This window comes from Mixophyes fleayi, chromosome 3, assembly GCF_038048845.1.
Source record: "Mixophyes fleayi isolate aMixFle1 chromosome 3, aMixFle1.hap1, whole genome shotgun sequence".
Lineage (NCBI taxonomy): Eukaryota > Metazoa > Chordata > Amphibia > Anura > Limnodynastidae > Mixophyes > Mixophyes fleayi.
Window position 1 is genome coordinate 225,704,981 of NC_134404.1, and position 19,630 is coordinate 225,724,610.

The window sequence follows — 19,630 nt, forward strand, 5'->3', positions numbered from 1 at the left end:
ATAATATAATTTGGGGTCAAATTATGTGGCATAATATAAATTGGGAGCACAATTATGAGGCATAACATGAATTGTGAGCATAACTATGTGGCAAATTATGATTGGGGGGACTACTATGAGGCAGAATATGAATTGGGGGTACTATTATGAGGCATAATAGGAATTGGGAGCACAACTATGAGTCATAATATGAATTGGGGGCACAAATATGTGACATAATGTGAACTGTGGTCACTACTGTGTGGCATAACATGAATGTTTAATTGTTGGTCTCATCACTATTAATATTATCATGATATTAGCAATATAGAAGAAGAAATAATTAATCACACACACAAACACATACAACTGGCACACTTGGGCTTTAACACCCCTGCTCTAAGGCATGTAGTCAAGCTCTATAGAGAGGATATATTATCTTTTAATGAATAGACTATTGAGCTACTCCAAAGAATATTTGAAAATTACATTATAGTCATTGTGGCTAAAACCCACTATTGTTTGTACTCATATATCACAATGTGCCTTCAATAATCTTTTACCTATCATAGTTCCATGTGATCAATGTGTTGTGTCTATGAACATACTCATGAAAAAACACAACACACTAAGCACCAGGTGCGTAACAAGCAGTCGCTGAACCCCTTTTTTTTTAGTGCTGAAATGTGTATCACTGCTCCAAGGACTCATGTCTGCTCTCGTGGGCAACTATATACGCAATGGAGACCCATTTGGGCTTTCAGATCAATCACAGTGGGTTCCACTGCTCATGTCAGACAGAGCAGGTGGTCAACATATCGCTGGGCTCCATAGCAACTGCATGGGCTGCCATAGAAGTAATAACATCACTTCTAAGCAAACCTGTTTAACACAGTTTACCAAGGTTTACATTAATAGCTCCATATGATATACCACATGAACATGTAGAATTTGAGCTACAGTCACTCTTATCCTATGCTGTAAATAACATTTTTGTAGTATTCAATTCAATTTATTGACTTTAATTTTACTTAACATATGAGAAAGACCTTAATCATACACAGTGATTAATTTTATTAATTATTTAGTATAATGATTCCCTAGTACGCTCAAATATGTATGTATCTGTCTCTGCCATAAACTTTGAAAATTGTATTCATTTCTATAATCATATATTACTCACTTCTTTAGTAAGGTATATTGCAATAGCTACAAAATTGATTATCACCTCCAAGTGGAAATCTGACATTCTGCCATAGCTCTCTGGTGCTACCTATAAAAAATAAACCTCATGTAGAACATGATCTCTGCTCAACCAGGTGTCACAGCCAAATTTCTGCATACCTGGAAGCTTTGGACTTCATCTCCCTATTCATTTACTTCATAAGTAATGTCTGGCATCTACATTATGGGGGTCATGTTGATTTGTATGCAAATTGAGTTTTTGCCCTATAATATGCTTTTTTACTTCTGTACAAGCACACAAAGCACTTGTTCCATGCTCAGAAGTAAAAATAAAAATATATTATATGCGGAAAACGCAATTTGCGTACAACTTAACATGACCATGCTCAAATGAAAAGGGTTAGCTCAAAACTCTTGCACTAACCCTGATCTCTGTATTTGACAGCATTCAGGATGCATGAGATTTGAAATTTGAGCTGGGCCATCTTAACAGCATTATGGGCCCCCGGGCAGAGCAGTGCACTGGGGCCCCTACCTACACAACCAAAATCAGTGTTTGAACATTGAAAACATGCTGTACAACTCTTACCTCGCTGCTGTATCCAGTGGAGGAGGGTTCAATTGGCTACATATAGTCTATTCACAGTACTTCACAATTGCTGTGGAGGGAACTATTAAAGTCGGCATAAAAAAAGTCGTAAATGGCCAACATACCCATAACACCATTCCACATGCCATCAATCCTAACTAAATGCCCCTTGCATGCCCATCAGATCTCTGCATATTCCCTTTACATTCACATCAGCTACTTTTGCCCCCCCTTCATGTCTCCCCTGTTTCACACTCTGTGCTCTCCATTATGCTGCTATTTGACCCCTTTCACTTACCTTTCTATTGCCTTCTTCTCTTATTTTTCCTCATTTCTGTTTTCTTTATTCCTTGCTTGTCCAGCGCAGCTCCTCTTGCTGCGCTCCTCACTGAAAATGTTGAGCGTGATGACGTCCCGCCCGACATTCAGTGCGAGTGCAGCAGGGAGTAGGGTAAGCGGAATGGAGCCGGATCACTGCAGCAAACTAATAAGATTTTTTTTTTCTTAATTACTTCCGGGCTCTGCCTATGGGGCCCCTATGTCTGTGCAGCAGTTGCACTGTGTGCCCAATCAGAAAGATGGCCCTGAATTTGAGAGAGGCTGGCCTATAATCTGAGAAGGAGATGGCAAGGAAGATGTGGCTATCCAATCTCGTACCATTGGAAGACATCACTAAACTCCCGTATGTTCGAAATTTCGAGCTAACACTGTGATTTCCAGGACAGTCAGCTTTTTGAGCAAATTATTTTTGAACGTTACCCTTCAGTGGTCTCATAGTGTCTTCTCAGTCAATGACTGAAGGACACTTGACATCAAGGTCAACTTTCGGGGGGCTCCACTCATGCCAGTGCACAAAGCCCCATGCTTAAGCAGGACTCTATTCTCAACAGCTCCACTGGCCAATTGGCACTAAGGTTCCTGTGGTATTATGGTAATACAATGGACCCATTGTAATAAAAAAAGCAGAGCCACAACTTACCTTTAAGCTGTTGAAACGTCGTTATGTCCACAGTGTTTAGAAAATAAATTGTGTCTCTGCTTTCTAGAATAGAGGAGCGGCTCCCCGGATAAGAAAGCTGCTGGGGAGAGAAAGGTGATGGAAGAGGTGGGGGGATTGGCTGAGAAGAGAAGTGGTGGGTCATGTAGAGAAAAGAGAATTGATAGGACAGAGACACAGAGAAAAGGGTAAGGGGGGGACACTCATTAATCTGGTAGGTGGCCAGGCCCTGGATATAGGACATGGTCCTGTATTTGCAAAGGCCGATTGTTGACATCTCTATTTGCAGTGGATGCTGCCATAATGTTCTTGCAATTTGATGTCAATTGAATGACTGCATTCAGCAAATTGCTTACAACCACCAATCACGTACCCTGTTCAAGAAGAATCAAAGCAGGCTGGTATTCTGCAATGTCAAGACCTCAGGAAAGTAAAATATTTTAATTAAGTATTTGCTATTTATACTAGAATTACTTTATTTTACAAATATAAACTTCTGCTAAACACTTCAGAATGTTTTTGCCCTCTTGTAGGCTAGTATATTGTCACATAAGAAGGGAATATTTTCATTGTTTTCCATACGATAGTTTGTAAGCATTGCACTTAAATTTGTTTTAAATGTATTTTCAGTGAGTCTCTTGCTTAAATATAATGTTACCTTGTAGGGCGTCAATCTAGTGGGTTTTTTGCAGAAACACAAGCTATGTATAAGATTGCATGCATACAATTTCTAGCACCATCTGTCGTTATAACCATTTATTTCAGTTATCATTAACATATATGCTCTCTTACATATACACCAATATAAATACAAATAACTAAACAATTATCGAACAATTGGCTGACACATTTTCATTGAAAAAGTTTAAATGATCGCTTGGGTCACACTTTACTGCAAAACTATTGGCCTAAATCTAAAACACAGCAATCATTTTCAGACTCACCATGGCAAATCACCAATTTAAATAAATGCTAATGACCAATATCAATAAATGCTATTAAATGAAAAATAAATGCAAACATTTCTGCTCCTGCATGTGCAGTTTTGCTGTTTTTCTTTATTGGATCTAATGCCATCAGCAAATATCTAGCACACTACATATATACTACATAACTTTCTGACATGACAAATCACTGAAGCTAAGTAGTGAAATATATATCTGTAGTTATGTGTTTCAAGTAAGTGCGAGAACACATCACAGCCCTTCTTTCTTTGTAATAAGATGTCAGAGCATTGACATAAATTCCCTATTAATCATAATATTATCAACACAGTCAGCTTACAAAGTCCACAGTTCGTAATAATAGTGCTCATCAAACCTGTGACACTTCAAAGAGTATATACCCCACAGGCACAGATTAGATCTCATTTGTTTTGGGTAAGTGAACAGTCACATGTTTTAAAAGGGGGCTACACTTGTAAAGGTTTCCTTTTCCGTTCTAATTTCCAGCCATAAGAAGTGCCGAACTTCTTCTAATATAATCCTTATATTCTTAAACCAGAAATATAAAAAATATTTTTTCTAAATCATCGAACTAACAAGGAAAACAAATAATAAAATCGAAATTGCAAGAGGACTGTAAGTGCCCAAAAACAATGACCCTCGTGCAGGAGAAAGGCGTGCAGAAGAAAGCTAACACCATGTAATGTAATATTAGTTTTGCATTGTATAGCAAAGTATTCTGTTGAGGCATTTTGATTTACTAGCCACAGATCTTATCTTTCGCAGCTAGCCACACAGGCTCCTGGTATTAATAGAGCTTTTTCTTAACCCTTTTAGAAACTGCAAATAGCAATTCAGAAACCTAGGAACATTCCCATGCTGAAAATAAACAAAAATGATAATGAAAGAAAAGTAGTGTTTCATTAGAGTTTATAGTTTTCAACGTTGCAGGCAAGTTTATATCCTAAATGCTTATGTGTATGTTTGTAAGCTATAACCAAGATAGACTTTTATATATGTCTGTTCTCATGACTTCATATAAAACTAAAAAACTGAGTACAGTATGTTTATTTAGAATAAAATAAACATACCGTAAAACAATAAAATAAAACAAATCACAAAAATATATATGTACTGTTTGACTATGTTATAATTAATGCTGTCATCTCAATAATTAACAGAATATTATGGCCTTATTAGAAATACAATTTTAATATTCTGAAAAATGCTTTATGTATATGTATTTTAATTAATTCTATAGCAAAGACATTAAAATAATAGTGAGTATAGCAAATAAATTAATAATTTAAAACTACATAAATGTGTGAATTATTATATATAGGTGGCCAATATACACCTAGAAGTAATCTATGTACTAACTAGTTTAAGACATAGATCTTTGTAAACAAAATAATATAATCCAATGTTATTAAAATTGTAAACTAGATAATATACATTTTCATACATTAATAATACAATTAATAAACAGTGGTGATTAAATAGAAGCATCCACTTCATAATCCTCCTTCTATATGCAGTTAATGTAATTAAGGTAGATGAATAAATACTAACTTTTTTAAAACTACAAAGTACACTGTATTCTGTACATGAAAATACAAAATATTTGTCTCTGCCATAAAAAACACCCAATGACTAAACCCAACCTAAATTAGAAAAAAACAAGAAATTAATAGACAGCTGGTCACACATGAATACAGTATGTTTCTGGCTACATAAAGTGATTTATAGCTCGCAAAATACAGTAAGTACATAAGTCAAACTCACTTTATGTGACTATTAGTGCGCAACACATACAAAAACGAGCTTGTAGAGGAATCTGAATGCTGCTCATCAGAACCTAGAGACTAAACTTAAGACTGTAATGGTTGTAACTGTATATGTCTTCTTATTCCACTACTGAGCTATACAAACATCTAAGAAACAAAACTGGTGTTCAAACATGAACACTATAAGGGATTGCATTTTTGTGTCTTTTTACTATGTTATGACTTCTAGACAAAATGATAAAAACATAGTCTATGCATATAAAAATAATGAATTACCGGTAGGTAAGCAAAAATGAACATTATTTTAAATTGACAATGCCTGTTTGCTTGTAGATATTACAATTTCTGTATAAACAAAATATATATATAGAGTGGTTGTACATAAATAATAGCTCCAAAAGTGTACTTTGCAGTAGTACTTGTTTTATTACATGATCAGATGTAGAAATGCCAACCAATTATCAGTTTCTATTTAAGTCATATGTAAAAACACATTACAATACACATTACGTTTTACCCAGACATTTTATCCAAAATCTGAACAAAAAACGTGGAACTGTAGTAAGTTGTATTTTATGTGCCAAAATGTAGACATGTGATCAAGTGAAACAGCTGCCTTAGCGTCCTAATACCTGCGGTGAAATGCTGGACAGACCGAATCTAATTTCTAAACACAATTTAAAAAGAAGTGAACATTGCTGCAATCATACAAGTGCAGTACAGAAAGCTGTTCCAAAATATCAAAGTCATGAACATATAGATATTAAATGATCAAGAAATAAATTATTTTTCTCTAAGTAAAGAACAGTTATAGAATGAAATGAAATTGTAGCATTCCTGTAAATACAAATATGTATAACGTAAAAGAGAGCTTAACAAGAATTTGCAAGAGCACAAAAGTTCTCCATGAAGCGCTTCTAGTGTATTACACAATGTGTGTGTTAGGCCAAGTACTAGTATACTGCGCTATTTATTATACAAAAAAACTGCTACATATTAATAATATATTTAATATACCAAGAAAGGCTTACCTTCCAAATTACCAAAAGTTTAAATTTAGAAGAAAAATAATCAGTCAATAGAAAAAGCTGATGTCCAGTATGCCATTTAGGAAAAACACAATCCAAGCGAGCACTTGCAGTAATGGAGAAGGTGCTGGATTTCAGTATCACAGGGTTCTTTGTTAGCTGTCAGTATTGTCTTGAATCGAGTAGCACTAAGACACTTTGTCCTCCCTTGAGCTGTCACTGTGCTGCCAGCTCTCTGCAGTTATTTAAGTTAACTAAAGAGGTGATCTGGATAGTAAACAAGTCCTGCTCAAACCAATGGCTTTCCACACCCTTCTGTTTATAGTAAGATGACTTGCGCTCAGAGGTCACTACCATCAACAACTCCTGTCTTTCAGTGGCTATCTAGTGTGCTGCATGTATCCTAAGGCTCTTTTTATCAAGCCACCTTCCTCAGACTCTGCTCACCGGCTGTCACAATGACGCATCTGCTCCTTATTGTTATAGGCTCCTGTAAAATGTGAATGGGGACTATGTGCATTGTTATCATTATACATTTTAGCTGTAAGGGTTAATTGTGTTTTAATGTATGCTTGTAAATTCAGTGACTGATGACAGCCAACATTATTATAATAGCTTTGATGGGGTTTTTATGGGTTAATTAATGCAAGTCTTAGTACTACAAGAAAAAAAAAAAGTATGTAAACAAACTAAATAATCACCTGATATTATGTTTTGTTTCTTTACTTGTCCAAAAGGACATCTATAAAAGTTAACTCTTTGCATTCCCAAATGAGGGGCATTATTGATGGTACATCAAACAAATATCAACGTATATTAGATATTACCTGAGCATGTATTGCTACAGATTATGGGGTGATGTATGTACTAGCATATATGATAAACATAAAAAACTTCTGCCTGCATAACTTTGTGATGTCGCTTAGACAACATCTTGATAGTGCTCTACACATTTAAAAGGACAAAAAACAAACCTTATGCACCTCATTTTAGTTCATGTATGGCCTGAATTCACAATGTCACAACATGTCACTGGAGGAAGAGAAAATACTTTTTTTTTCATGTTTATATTATGCATTTGTTTATTTTCATACTGAGTTGCTCAGGTTCGCTAGAAATGTTATGAATATGTAATCTTAATGCATCTAAACAGTTGAATTTTAGTACAAATTACAATTGCTTTGAAAATAATGAATAACATTATTTTTTTAGTTTTCCTGACATCTTTTTCAACATCACTGTTATAAAAGAACACTAACAGCAAATAATAGCCTATTTTTTTATAATCATTATTGCTACCCTTATTTATTAATCATATAATTTCAATGTATTTGTCTTACAGTATTGACAAACCACAAGAAACATGCATGTCCGCTGTTGGAAACCATAAAGCTATTATATCTTTAGGTTTTGCTGCAGCAGAGAGAAGACACATGAGATTCAAGAGATGTCAAAGAGCACAGGAGGCCCAATGCTGATTCAGAAGCCACCCAAGCAGAGTGATTAACTCATCAACTCCCTAGTTAGTTACATGACATCACAGAATGTGCTCCTGTCTACCTCTCAGCCTGTATCAGTTAAGTCACTATGTGGAAGAACTCTTCATTTGCAACTCGACTGGCACTTTTCAAGTAATAAACCCAAAATGTTAATTCTGTGTAATAAACAGGCTACAAGTCCTCTTATTGTCTTATGTAATTACCAGATAACGAAAGGCAGGATGCGGTATCTGCACAGGTGTGTAAAGGTAATTGCCAGGCTGGAAATTAGTATGTCCTATAATGATACAGGATTTTAGGATAGTTCTAAATCAGTTTAGCAGCTGACAAAAAATGCTTCATTATACCCCTTCATGATGAGAACTACAATGGAGTTGTAATTCTATTAGTATAACAAATGACTAACCTAACTTGTCAGCAGCTGGAAAACACAAGTGTCATTTTCAGGCACTGCTGCTATGATACTCATTAGACTTGGTTTACTTTAGATTGTAACATCACAAATGTAGTCTAACCATCATCATGAAACCAGCCAAGTTTGGTCTGCAGCATTTAAAACAGTGAGCACTAACCAGATTTATGAGACATTTAGCCTGCTAAAATGTACCTAGACACCAGTCATGAGAATATGTAAATGATCATTATCTACTTGGCACCAGACCTGCCTAACTACATGACAGATATTATACCCAATTATGAGTGATGACTGTCTGATTCTAAATGCCAAATTCCCAAATGTAAGTAACACAAAAATTGGCCCTTTAATGGCAAAGGCATAAAATCATTCTGCAGATATGTTGGTGCAGATTTAGTGTCTCAAATACTACATTTTCTAAGCTACTTTTTGGGGAAATTTTAAAGTATATATGACATAAGTTTAGCCAGCTGTATGCTATAGATGTAGCTCTTGGTTAATCATGTCACCTATGGACTGGATAATTGATATAAAAAGATCTGGGTTCTATCACAAATCATTACTAGAAAACCTGACATTGAATGGTTTTTTGGCCTTTTTTGTGACGGTAGATTATCACCCTTGCATGACCCCCTTTACAGTAAAATCACTTTTGCACTGCTATATACTTACTATTTAATGCCAATAAGGGAACATATTGTATCTAAAAAGAATAGACTAGTCTGTTCTTCTACTTATTTTATATGGAAGGAAAAGAGTTATAAAATAAACAAGCATAGTTAAATGTTGTGAAAACCATAAGCAACCTTTTTATCAACTAGATTTACTTGAATGACTACTTAATGTCATCATACAATGGGTCTTCACAGACAACTTTGTTTTCTATAAAAAGCTGAAAAGGAACAAATTGTTATAAAAGAGACAATTATGCCGGCTCCAATGAATGGGAGATTTTAGCCAATCGCTTTGCAATCGACACCTTCAGAGGTTTCACACACAGACTGTAGCCAAACCTTCCATGCCAGGTCAGTTTATGAGTGCATGTAACATGAACTGTTGATCTAAGACTCAAGATGGCGCTCTTTCCATAGATGACTACAGACTGCCTGACCAACCCAGAAATAGTCTGAGTGAAAGTTACACCTGTGGCACATTTTCGGCACCAGTATTTGTCACCACTACAATGTTGAAATGACGGATAAGCGTCTCAGTTGGGTTAAAACTCATAAAACATGATTGATTAACTCTAAGTAAGCAATGGCAGTTCAAATTAAGAAGCGACTGCCTTCATTTCACAAGGACAGTGTATCACAGCTTTATTCTTAGACCTATCACCCAGGACTGTGGGAGTCATTAATAAATATTTATGCCCAGGCATCCTATTCTTGGGGATTTTAAAATCTTTAATGACAGCTAGTCCAGATTAATAGTAGTTTTAAAAATAGATGCAATGTATGTAAAGGGATACTGCACATAACATGCTAACATTATCTTCAAATTTGATTCCTATTGTCCTTCACTGTACAAACGATACAGCTACAACATATATTATTCTACCAGGGAAAAAAAAGATCGAAACAAGCGTGACTGTCAAGAAAAAAAAGATACAGTATACTAAACATAAAAGCAAAAGCCGCAGCCAAATATCCTAAATGTTGTATGTATAACAGATGACTGTAAATAATTATACTTACAGCATATTTTTATTGTATAATGTAATTCTCATTTGCAAGATATCCTAAACAACAGCCAGAATATACAGTACACAACTGCATACTGCATATATTTTGCACACATTCATAAGGTGATTTAATCAGATAACATTATATAAATAGTAGTATGCTGTAAACAATTTGCTTAATTATCTTAAATTGCTCTAGACTCATCTCAACTAATTTATGGTTAGTAGCAGAGGATTTTTGCATAGTTTAGCTAATAGTACCTTGTATCATAAACCTTTAATTTGACATGTGATGATTCATTTTATTAACATTAACTAAGGCAATTCTGAACACAGGCAGCATTGCATACATTTTATTATATATGTTTACAAATATTTTCAGTGATATTATGTAGAATAATATACTAGTAATATAAATAGTCAGGCAACTAAAATAGTACCACGTGATAAATTTGTAACTAAAATTATCTCAAGCACATGTCTATTAATTGAAAATGAAGCGATTTTGTGAAAGGAGTCAACATTTCTTCCCACAATAAAATGATACTGAAAACTACTTCAAAAGAACCATTGCTATTGTTTACCTGCTTTCAATTGGAAGAAGGATGTCACTGGGGGCTGGAAACAGAATGAAATGCAATGACACAATACACAGTAGCCACTAAAAGCTCATCTGATAAACCATGACTAGGAAAGAATGGTTCCTATTGTGTTATGAATTGATACATTGTTTCATGAGAAGCCATGTAAAACACCTAGAGCCACCCACACTCTGCTACTCTGGTGCGCTCACATTATCTATATGTTTGAGAGAGAATATATACCCTATTTAAGATTATAGAGCTCTTCTTACAACTGTATAGTTGTAATGGATCTTCAGGATCACTAAACTAATAAAAATTTATTGCTTATACTTTCTTGCACAGAAAATGCTGCCAAATCTTTTTTTAAAGAAAACATGTAATACACTGCATTTAGATTACAGGAAAATCATCATCATTATCATCGTCAACATTTATCTATATAGTGCCAGCAGATTCCGCAGCGATTCCAATATTGCAGTATGTGTGCAATATTTTATAGTCTAAAAAAAAAAACTGACAATAACATTATCAGTATGTTTGCAAATGCATATGAAAGACAGGTGATTAATTTGTAATTAATGTTGTATCCAATTTGTCCACCTGCATGGAGCATTGGGCCCATAACAGGGGTGCAGGGAGGATTTTTCAGGGGGGGTTTCCTCCACCCCCGAAAAAAAAACACAACCCTAGAGAGCTGCTGCGCATGCGCGGTACCTCCGTTTCAGCTGCACTGTACTATACAGCAGCCGCGGCGCTGTCAAAGAAGCGTCCGTATACATTACAGCACCGCCGCGGACGCTTCTTAGAGAGCACCGCGGCTGCTGTGTAGTACAGTGCTGATATGTAGGGCTCTTTTTTAGTGGAGGGGGGTGTTTCTGGAGACCCAGAAACCCCCCCTGCGTGCGCCACTGCATAAGTTACCAACTTTAGACTTTGTAACTTTTATTTGCAACCCAAATTTTTAAATCCTGTTCATGACTATTTTGTACATTAATTATATAATCAATTTTTGCTTTTTTGTGCTAAATTCTTTTTTTTATTTCATTGTAAAGAAGACATTGGTAGCATTTTTTATTTTATTCTTTTTATTTTAAGAGAATTAGACTGGAAACAATTGGCGAAAGACCTAAAAAAAAAGCCCAAAAAAAACTAATGACTAACATGCATTTCTGTTAATCAGAAATACTGCCTTTCTGCCACCATTTCACTCAAGATTTACCTCATGCATTTTTGCATTAATCTGGCATCAGGCTGAAGCACCAGAATGCTGTGTGTTCGGACTGTCAATCTAGCGCCTCAATCAAACATGGTTAGGAAGTGTGTGAGGGACAGGAGAGAAGGCAGAGGGAGAAGACTTGATTAAAGGTATTAAAGTGTCAGAAGGAGATAACTTGGGCAGGGGTATACAAGTGTCAGAGGAAGATTTGAGACATTGGTATTTAGGTGATAAATGGAGATGACTGGGACAGTGGTCTTCAGGTGTCAGTGCAAGATGAGTAAGGGTATTTAGGTGTCAAAAGGAAGGGACTGGGGCAAGGGCATTCAGGAGGCAATAGGAAATGACTGAGACAGGGTTATTCAGGTTTCAGACTGAAATCTAATAGCAAATCATAGTAGCATAGCAATTGTTATTATATCCATGTTGCATGATTCGTTTGGTAATGCTTTGCATGGGAGGCCATTTAACAGGGCCTTCCACACTGCAAGGAAATTTCTGTAATGTCACATGATGGTGTTACAGAATTTTTTTATGACAAGCGCGGAACTGCCTGGCACTTGGTATTTAATATGCAGCATCATTTTGAATGCTGTGTACAATGATAAATGGGCCAGGGATTAATCTTTTTAGGACTGTCATTGACTATAGGGTCTCTGCTTAAAGACAGTTGGGAAAATGGCCCGCTTCCATTGTATATGTACCACAGGTGGATGTGAAAGCATTAAAAATACATGAAAAGAACAAATTTTCCAGAATCGGATATAGACCATCTTTTCAGATTGTAAAACTAATATAAATAAGTATATATGACCTATTTTTATCTTTTCAGGGAAACAAATTTACTTTTCAATATGCAGCTCTACTTTTTTTTGTTGTGGCTCTAGTGTTGATACAGTGTGTACTTTGTTTGTGAAGCATATCTTACGTGAAAATGATGTGTCGTTGCCCAGAAAATGTGATGTGCGCATATGCGCCTATCACTATACAGACTTGTAAGTAAGTGGAACTTATGCCACCCTGCGCCTGGAGAAGCAGTACAGCGGTGAGTACAATAGAGGCGTGTTCATGCAAATGCGGCTCATGCAGATCTGCTGTTTCACGTATCTAGGCCTGTATCTTTTGTACCTGGTTGAAGACAGCAGACAATATTCGCTGATGATGACTTTTAGTAAACCAGGTGCAAAAGCTGCTGATGCAACTCTGCATATGGCTGGAAATACAGTTGTTTTTCGTGCCCATATGTTTAAAGTAATTTCTATTTTGCAGCCAACTATGCATCAGCCTGTTTGTATCTCTGACCCAGCACTTCAATCATTGATTAGTAGTAGCCTAAGGACCCCCTCCCCCCCTCCCAGAAGAGGCATGGACTAGTCAATCCATCAGCCCCTGCAACATCGCTTTTCAGCAAACTGCATTCAATTTGAAGCAAGACAATTTCACATTCAGCGACAGGGACAGTCAAGTAACATAGTGATATCATGATGATGTCACTGGGATTCTCTGATTAGATCTCTCTTCCCACTAACATCCAGAGTAACTTGTACCTAAAAGCAGTTTACATATAAAATGCATTTAGATCCAAATGGCACTAGATCTAATAATGTTGAAGGGGACACTCAACAGTGCCTCCCTTCACTAAAGATTTCACCCTTAAATTATAAAATAAAAAACTATTTTATAGAATTGTAAAAACACAAATATAAACCCTCCAAAACTTTTTTCCTTTTCAAACCTTCTCCACAATCACACATAGACAATTTTACACATTATATGTGACACTTGTGTATGTTGCATATCATCATTTCATCATCATCAACATTTATTATATAGCGCCAGCAAATTCCGTAGCACTTTACAATTGGGAACAAACATTAATAAGAGAATACTGGGTAATACATAAAGACAGACAGGTAAGAGAACCCTGTTCGCAAGCTTACAATCTATATCTTGCATTTTCATTAAAATGTGTGAATTCCAACTTATCCTTTTTTCCAAACTGTGCTATGCCAATATGCCATAGGGGGGGTGATGGAAAATTAATGTATATAATATCTTGTGCCTTATAACTGTGTCAAACTTTGCATGAAGTACACACATACCTATACCAAATTAAACTAATCTATTACATTTTGGGATGCAAATATGGCTTTGTTGTAATTATGTTAAACTAACTATATAATATCCATAAAATAAAAATACATTTATTCTAATGTGCTTGTAAATGAAAGCCCTATATTCCTAATATAACATTTCCTAGCATGTACTAGGAAATATAAAAGTGATGTCCATTTGAATTGAGGCATTGCAAAATGTGAAATTTGGTCTGGTCCTGTAAGTGTTTTTTCTTCCTCTAAATATTTAGAAATGCTGCTGAATCTCTTGCTCTGCTCTGAAAACACTATGCTTATGGCCATGTAAAAATAAGAATATACATATTTACATAGTCTTCTATTCCACACATAGTTAAACCGTGTCTTTACAGTCCCCCATCTGTCATAGATTATTTCTGCTCTATACTTCTTGGTCAGTGGTCAAGAACCACTAAGACTGCATGTGTTAAGGATCTAGTTTCATAAGCACAAAGATCATTAACTGACTTAACTGCCTTTGCTTACGCAAGAAAATCCTTAAAAAAAATATGCATGCTCTCCAGCCTACCCATTAACATGGTGGAACTAACAAGTACTATGTGCTATAAAGTTGCACTAAAAATAACAGGTGCAACACTTGCACTTAGATGTTCAGGTACATGGAAGGATTCTGTAAGTGGGTATATATCTTCTAAAATGATGCACTATGTACTATAAGCCTCTGTCGCATCAGTGTTAGTAAATATATAAAGAAAGGAGTATTTATAAGCACAATGATACTAAATATGGAAGAGGCATATTGAAATGTTTTTCGACCTTAATTGGTTTGTACATATTCTCCTGCATATTTTACAAAACATGTTACTTTATCTTCCTTTGGCTTCCTTCTGCGTTTTCTATTAAGGTCTTTATGTGTATTCATTCCCACTAGAGATGAGCAAGACTGCGACAAAATTTAACACAAACTAAAGTTTGTGGCAGAGCAGGCTATTTCACCACAGTGCAAAGATTTGCTTTAGCATCACTGTTTCATGGAATGCTCATTCTGCACTTTGAAAAATAGCATTTTGTGGAATTTATAGCCTGTAGTATTTGAACAGAGCTGAAAGAGCATTTAGGGGAGTTATAAGTTATGCCTTAAATAAATCATTTATATTAATAAGTGCCAGCTCCATGTACGTTTTCTTAATTTGCAAATACAAATGTAATTTTTGCATAAATAGAATCATCATGTTGTCTGTTGCGCAGTATTGAGTAATGCCCATTATCCGTGCGGATGAGCCTATTAACCTGTGTAAAATATACTTGCTTCTCCAGTTTGCAAATAATTCTTATTCAACCGGATGTGAAAAACAAAATAGAAGCACAAAAAAGTGGCACAAAAAATTAGTCCAAGTCATGTTTTTATTTGCTGTTATACAGTAAACCTAAAGGCAATTCATGTGTACACAGACATTGAACATAACTATAGCATATCCAAAAAGAGATAACCCCCCAAAAACAATAAATAAATTAACCCTACTACAAACAAAAAACCTGCCACATGCACTTTAGCATCAAAAGATGCAAAATTAACAAACCTGAGAGTCTACTGGACTCCCCTTCCTGGACCAACCAATCAGAAGTGAGGGACTTTTTCTTCCATGCTTTTGATTGGTTGGCCAGTGCAATGGCTCATATAAAACTTACCCTTGGCTTCATCACTAAAATGGGCTTAATTCATTTAGGACTGACCAATGCTTAAACATGTTTTTATGAATGAAACTTCTTTTATGAATGAATCCACAAGTACGCTGACACTCTGTACCAGCCAACTAATCACAAGCATTGGAAACAAACTCCCCTACTTGGGGCATCCAGCCCTGCGCTGACAAACTATGGAGTTTGTTATCACTATAAAAGGGGAGACTGAACACTGTTAGTTTCAGGTTTTTATTCAGCCCAATTTGGCTAACGCTGAGGCTGGTTATAGAACTTGCATTTTTTTATGATCTTCGACAACAAAAAATACGTGTTAGGATCTGCCTGCAAGCCCCTTGCAGTGCATACTGCTTTGCCTGGCAGCTCCTGCCTCCTGGACTATTAGACTTTATTAGTGTGTATTTGCAGCAGTACCTCTGATCACCAGAGGTGCTGCTATCGTGCCTTTCATGTTTGCATTAGGGGTTAACCCGTTCTCCAATTATCCCATGCACCTGGGTGTGTTCCCATTTCCCTTATATATACCTGTCACTCCCAGCACACATGGCTGGTTATTGATGTTACACCCTGTGGTTTCTTCCTCCTGCTTTGCTCCTGTGATTATGCTGCATTTGAATCTCAACATATATTCTGCTGACCTGTTTCATCTGTGAACCTGGTACTTTCCTGTGCATTTCCCTGTACTTGCTGCCTGGAATCTTTCCACACCTCCCGTTTACTTGCAACTGCTGTATACCTGGTAATTTCTGCAAGTCCATTATTACATCATCTGTTCAGACTCTTCAGCAATAAACTTGTATGTTTTTTCACCTTATTCATGCCTCCTTAGCTGTATTTCTACATTGATTCATGATAATAGGTGGATTTTCTTCTATTCTACCTTGACTTCTCCAGTGACTGAAATTACATATCTGTCCCTAATTTGTCAATAGTAGTAGTAACTAATGAAAAGGAACGAATAAAACTTGGGACCAAGCATCCTTTTCCTGGGCAAAAATGTTGATAAAGTTGCGCAAAATTACCTGACCTGAATAGGCTGAGATGGATACTGGAGTAATTGACATTAAGCTTTAATTTGGTGAGAAATAACAGCAATGCAAACTACAATGCACTTTAAATAGTGCCTGTTCTTTCTGGACAGAAAATGTGCAGGGGTACCATTGGTGTATGGGCTTGTTGGTTTGGAAACTGTCATGTCTGTTGCTTGGGTGGAAAAAAGAGACAATGGGGGTATATTTACTCAACTGTGGCTATTGAATAGTGGAGATGTTGCCTATAGCAACCAATCAGATACTAGCTGTCATTTTGTAGAAAGCACTAAATTAATGAAAGCTAGAATCTGATTGAGTGCTATAGGCAACATCTCTACTTTTTCAAACCCGCAGTTTAGTAAATATACCCAGGGCCTGATCAACCATTAGGCTCATCAGGCTGCACCCTGGGGCGCTAGGTCCCTAGGGGGGACTTGTCAGTACAGCTGCGGTGCTAAGCTAATGTATGGTCATGTGAGATGATCACATGACCACATTTGTTGCACTGATAGGTCAGCTAACAGCATGGGATGTGCTGTTAGCTGCCTGTCAAGGAGACAGAAGTGCCAGGGAGAAGAGGAGCAGAAGACTTCAAAGTAAGTTCTATTTGTTAAATATAAGGGGGGAGGAGGAGGGAGATGACTGGGGGGGGTTAATGATTTAACTTGGGGGGGTTAATGAAGTGACTGGGAGGGGTTCATGAAGTGACTATAAGGGAAGAGTTCATGAAGTTACTGAGGGGGGGTTAATGAATTGACTGAGGGGGGGTTAATGAAGTGACTGGAAGGGGGGGTTTCTGAAGTAACTGAGGGGGGGTTAATGGATTGACTATGGGGCCTGATGAATTGGCTGGGGAAAGGGTTAATGAATTGACTAGGGGGGTTAATGATTTGGCAATTGAGTGGATTGGTGATGAATTGGATGGTGGGGGTCATAAACCTTCTGGTGGGGGTTGATAAAAATGGCTAGGGGAGCTGATGAAATAGCTTATGGGGGCATAATCTCTGTATTGTGTGGCGATGACTAGAATGCTAAATGCTAGACAGTCAGGGCTGGTAGATGTTAGTATATAATTGTAAATAATATTCATATATTTTATTGTTTATATCTGCACTAGGGGGTTGTTTTATATGGTCATAACGGAATGATGTATTTGAATTAAGGGTTTGTTAAAATTTTGCACTATAATACAATTTTTGCACATTTTAAATACAGGACTCCAAGCTTACAGAAGCCAGTCAACGCAGACAACGCTCCAAGAACAAGCAAAATAAGTGTGTTCTATGCATTAATTAATATTTTAAAATTTTGTGTATGTATGTACTTTAATCGGGCCCTAAATGTACCCCTAGGAGACCACCAACTTGTGGTCCGCGAACACAGACTTTGGCTCATTTAAGCTTGCTTTCCATTTTATTGGATCAATATTAAAAGTAATTTAAAGTCGTAATACACTATTGCATGACTATTTTTTTCTGAGGTTTTTCAAGTTGACAGTATCCCATTATGTATGTAGACTTTTACAGGTTTTTGGACACTGAAGCAAGAGGATTGCTGCCATCCTTTAATATGAAGAGAATTAACTGCTTGTATTATTAACATTTAGTTCTTGGCACTTTAAATGCTATATGCTATAGCAGCTACATGTTATTTTATTACAAAATCACTGTTCACAAAAAACTTTCAAGACTCTCCCTATACTGAAACAACTTTCAGACTGACATTGCTGTGTGACTGGATCACATAGACCAGTGTTGACTAAACTGTGACACTCCAGGTGTTGTGAAACTACAAGTCCCAGCATACCCTTCCAGCAATAAGCTGCTATATATTGGCAAAGCATGTTGGGACTTGTAGTTTCACAACACCTAGAGTGTCACAGGTAAGCCAACACTGGCATAAACCCTCAAAGCACTTTCCCACTGCAATCTGGCTGGACCAATATGCAGTATGTGGCACTTAACCTCATGTATCAAATTCCTATTTTCCTATTGATTGTAGGATGTGAGTAGGGCCCTCTAACCTCATTGTCTGTCTGTTAATATCCAGTCTTTTTATTACCATGTTTGCTCCCAACTGTATATGCTGCAGAATAGGTCAGCGCTATGTAAATATACGTTAATAATAATATTTATACAAAGATTTAATCATAGACAATCATCCTTAAGAAAGGTGAGATTTATAGAACGCAAAACCGCTAACTCACATGTGAAAATAGCCACAAGTTCAAAAAAATATATCAAGTGTCAGGTGCTTTATTCTGGTCTTGCTTATCAACAGATCTAGAAGCAGTTTGTAGTCTTTTATACTGTGCTTTTCATGTTAACAGTCAACTACAAAGTAAGTGAAAAGGATACTAAAGGGAAAAAATGAATATATGACTTGGATTGATTCCTGGCACCCTTTAGAAAACAATGAACGAATCCACAAGAAATAACAATTTACAAGATCTCCTCATATGATTAGAAGTCAAAACAAATTGATTAGATTAAATAAACACACAAGCTAGTAAATAAGGATACAATGCAGATATAAGAAAGGTCTAACAGATTCTTCTATGATGTCTTTAATGTTCTATCTTTTAGAAGGTTTGATAAATCTACAGTTTTAATCCACTTCAATACACACTCTGTGACAGTCAATAGTTACTGAATAGATTTTGGGACACTTAAATATATCTGTCACGTTAGAACTACTGGAGGTGCTACCGGCTGGTACTGACACAACTAAACAAGCAGGTGCAGAGTCTAACGCACCCCTGGTATTCACCAGGGACCCCCGCAAGGATGTATAGACTTGGCTGCATGAGGTGCGCAGGTCACGGTTGTCCAAGTTAGTCACCAGTGCGGTAGTGTGGAACAGGAACGGTCGAACGGTCAGGGTCAGAAGCCAAAAAGGAGA

At 36.5% G+C, this 19,630-nt stretch overlaps 1 protein-coding gene across 16 annotated transcripts in view; it reads right to left on the minus strand.

The window, feature by feature from the left end:
- Positions 1-19,630, minus strand: part of EYA4 (EYA transcriptional coactivator and phosphatase 4) — a 207,862-nt gene that overhangs the window by 106,330 nt on the left and 81,902 nt on the right. The window contains exon 1 of one of the 16 annotated variants that reach the window (XM_075203208.1): positions 6,513-6,540. The exons of the other annotated variants lie outside the window; for them this stretch is intronic. The gene's annotated coding sequence lies outside the window, so the exon portion shown is untranslated. Of the gene's footprint in view, positions 1-6,512; positions 6,541-19,630 lie in introns of those variants that run through there. 16 annotated transcript variants of the gene reach the window in all.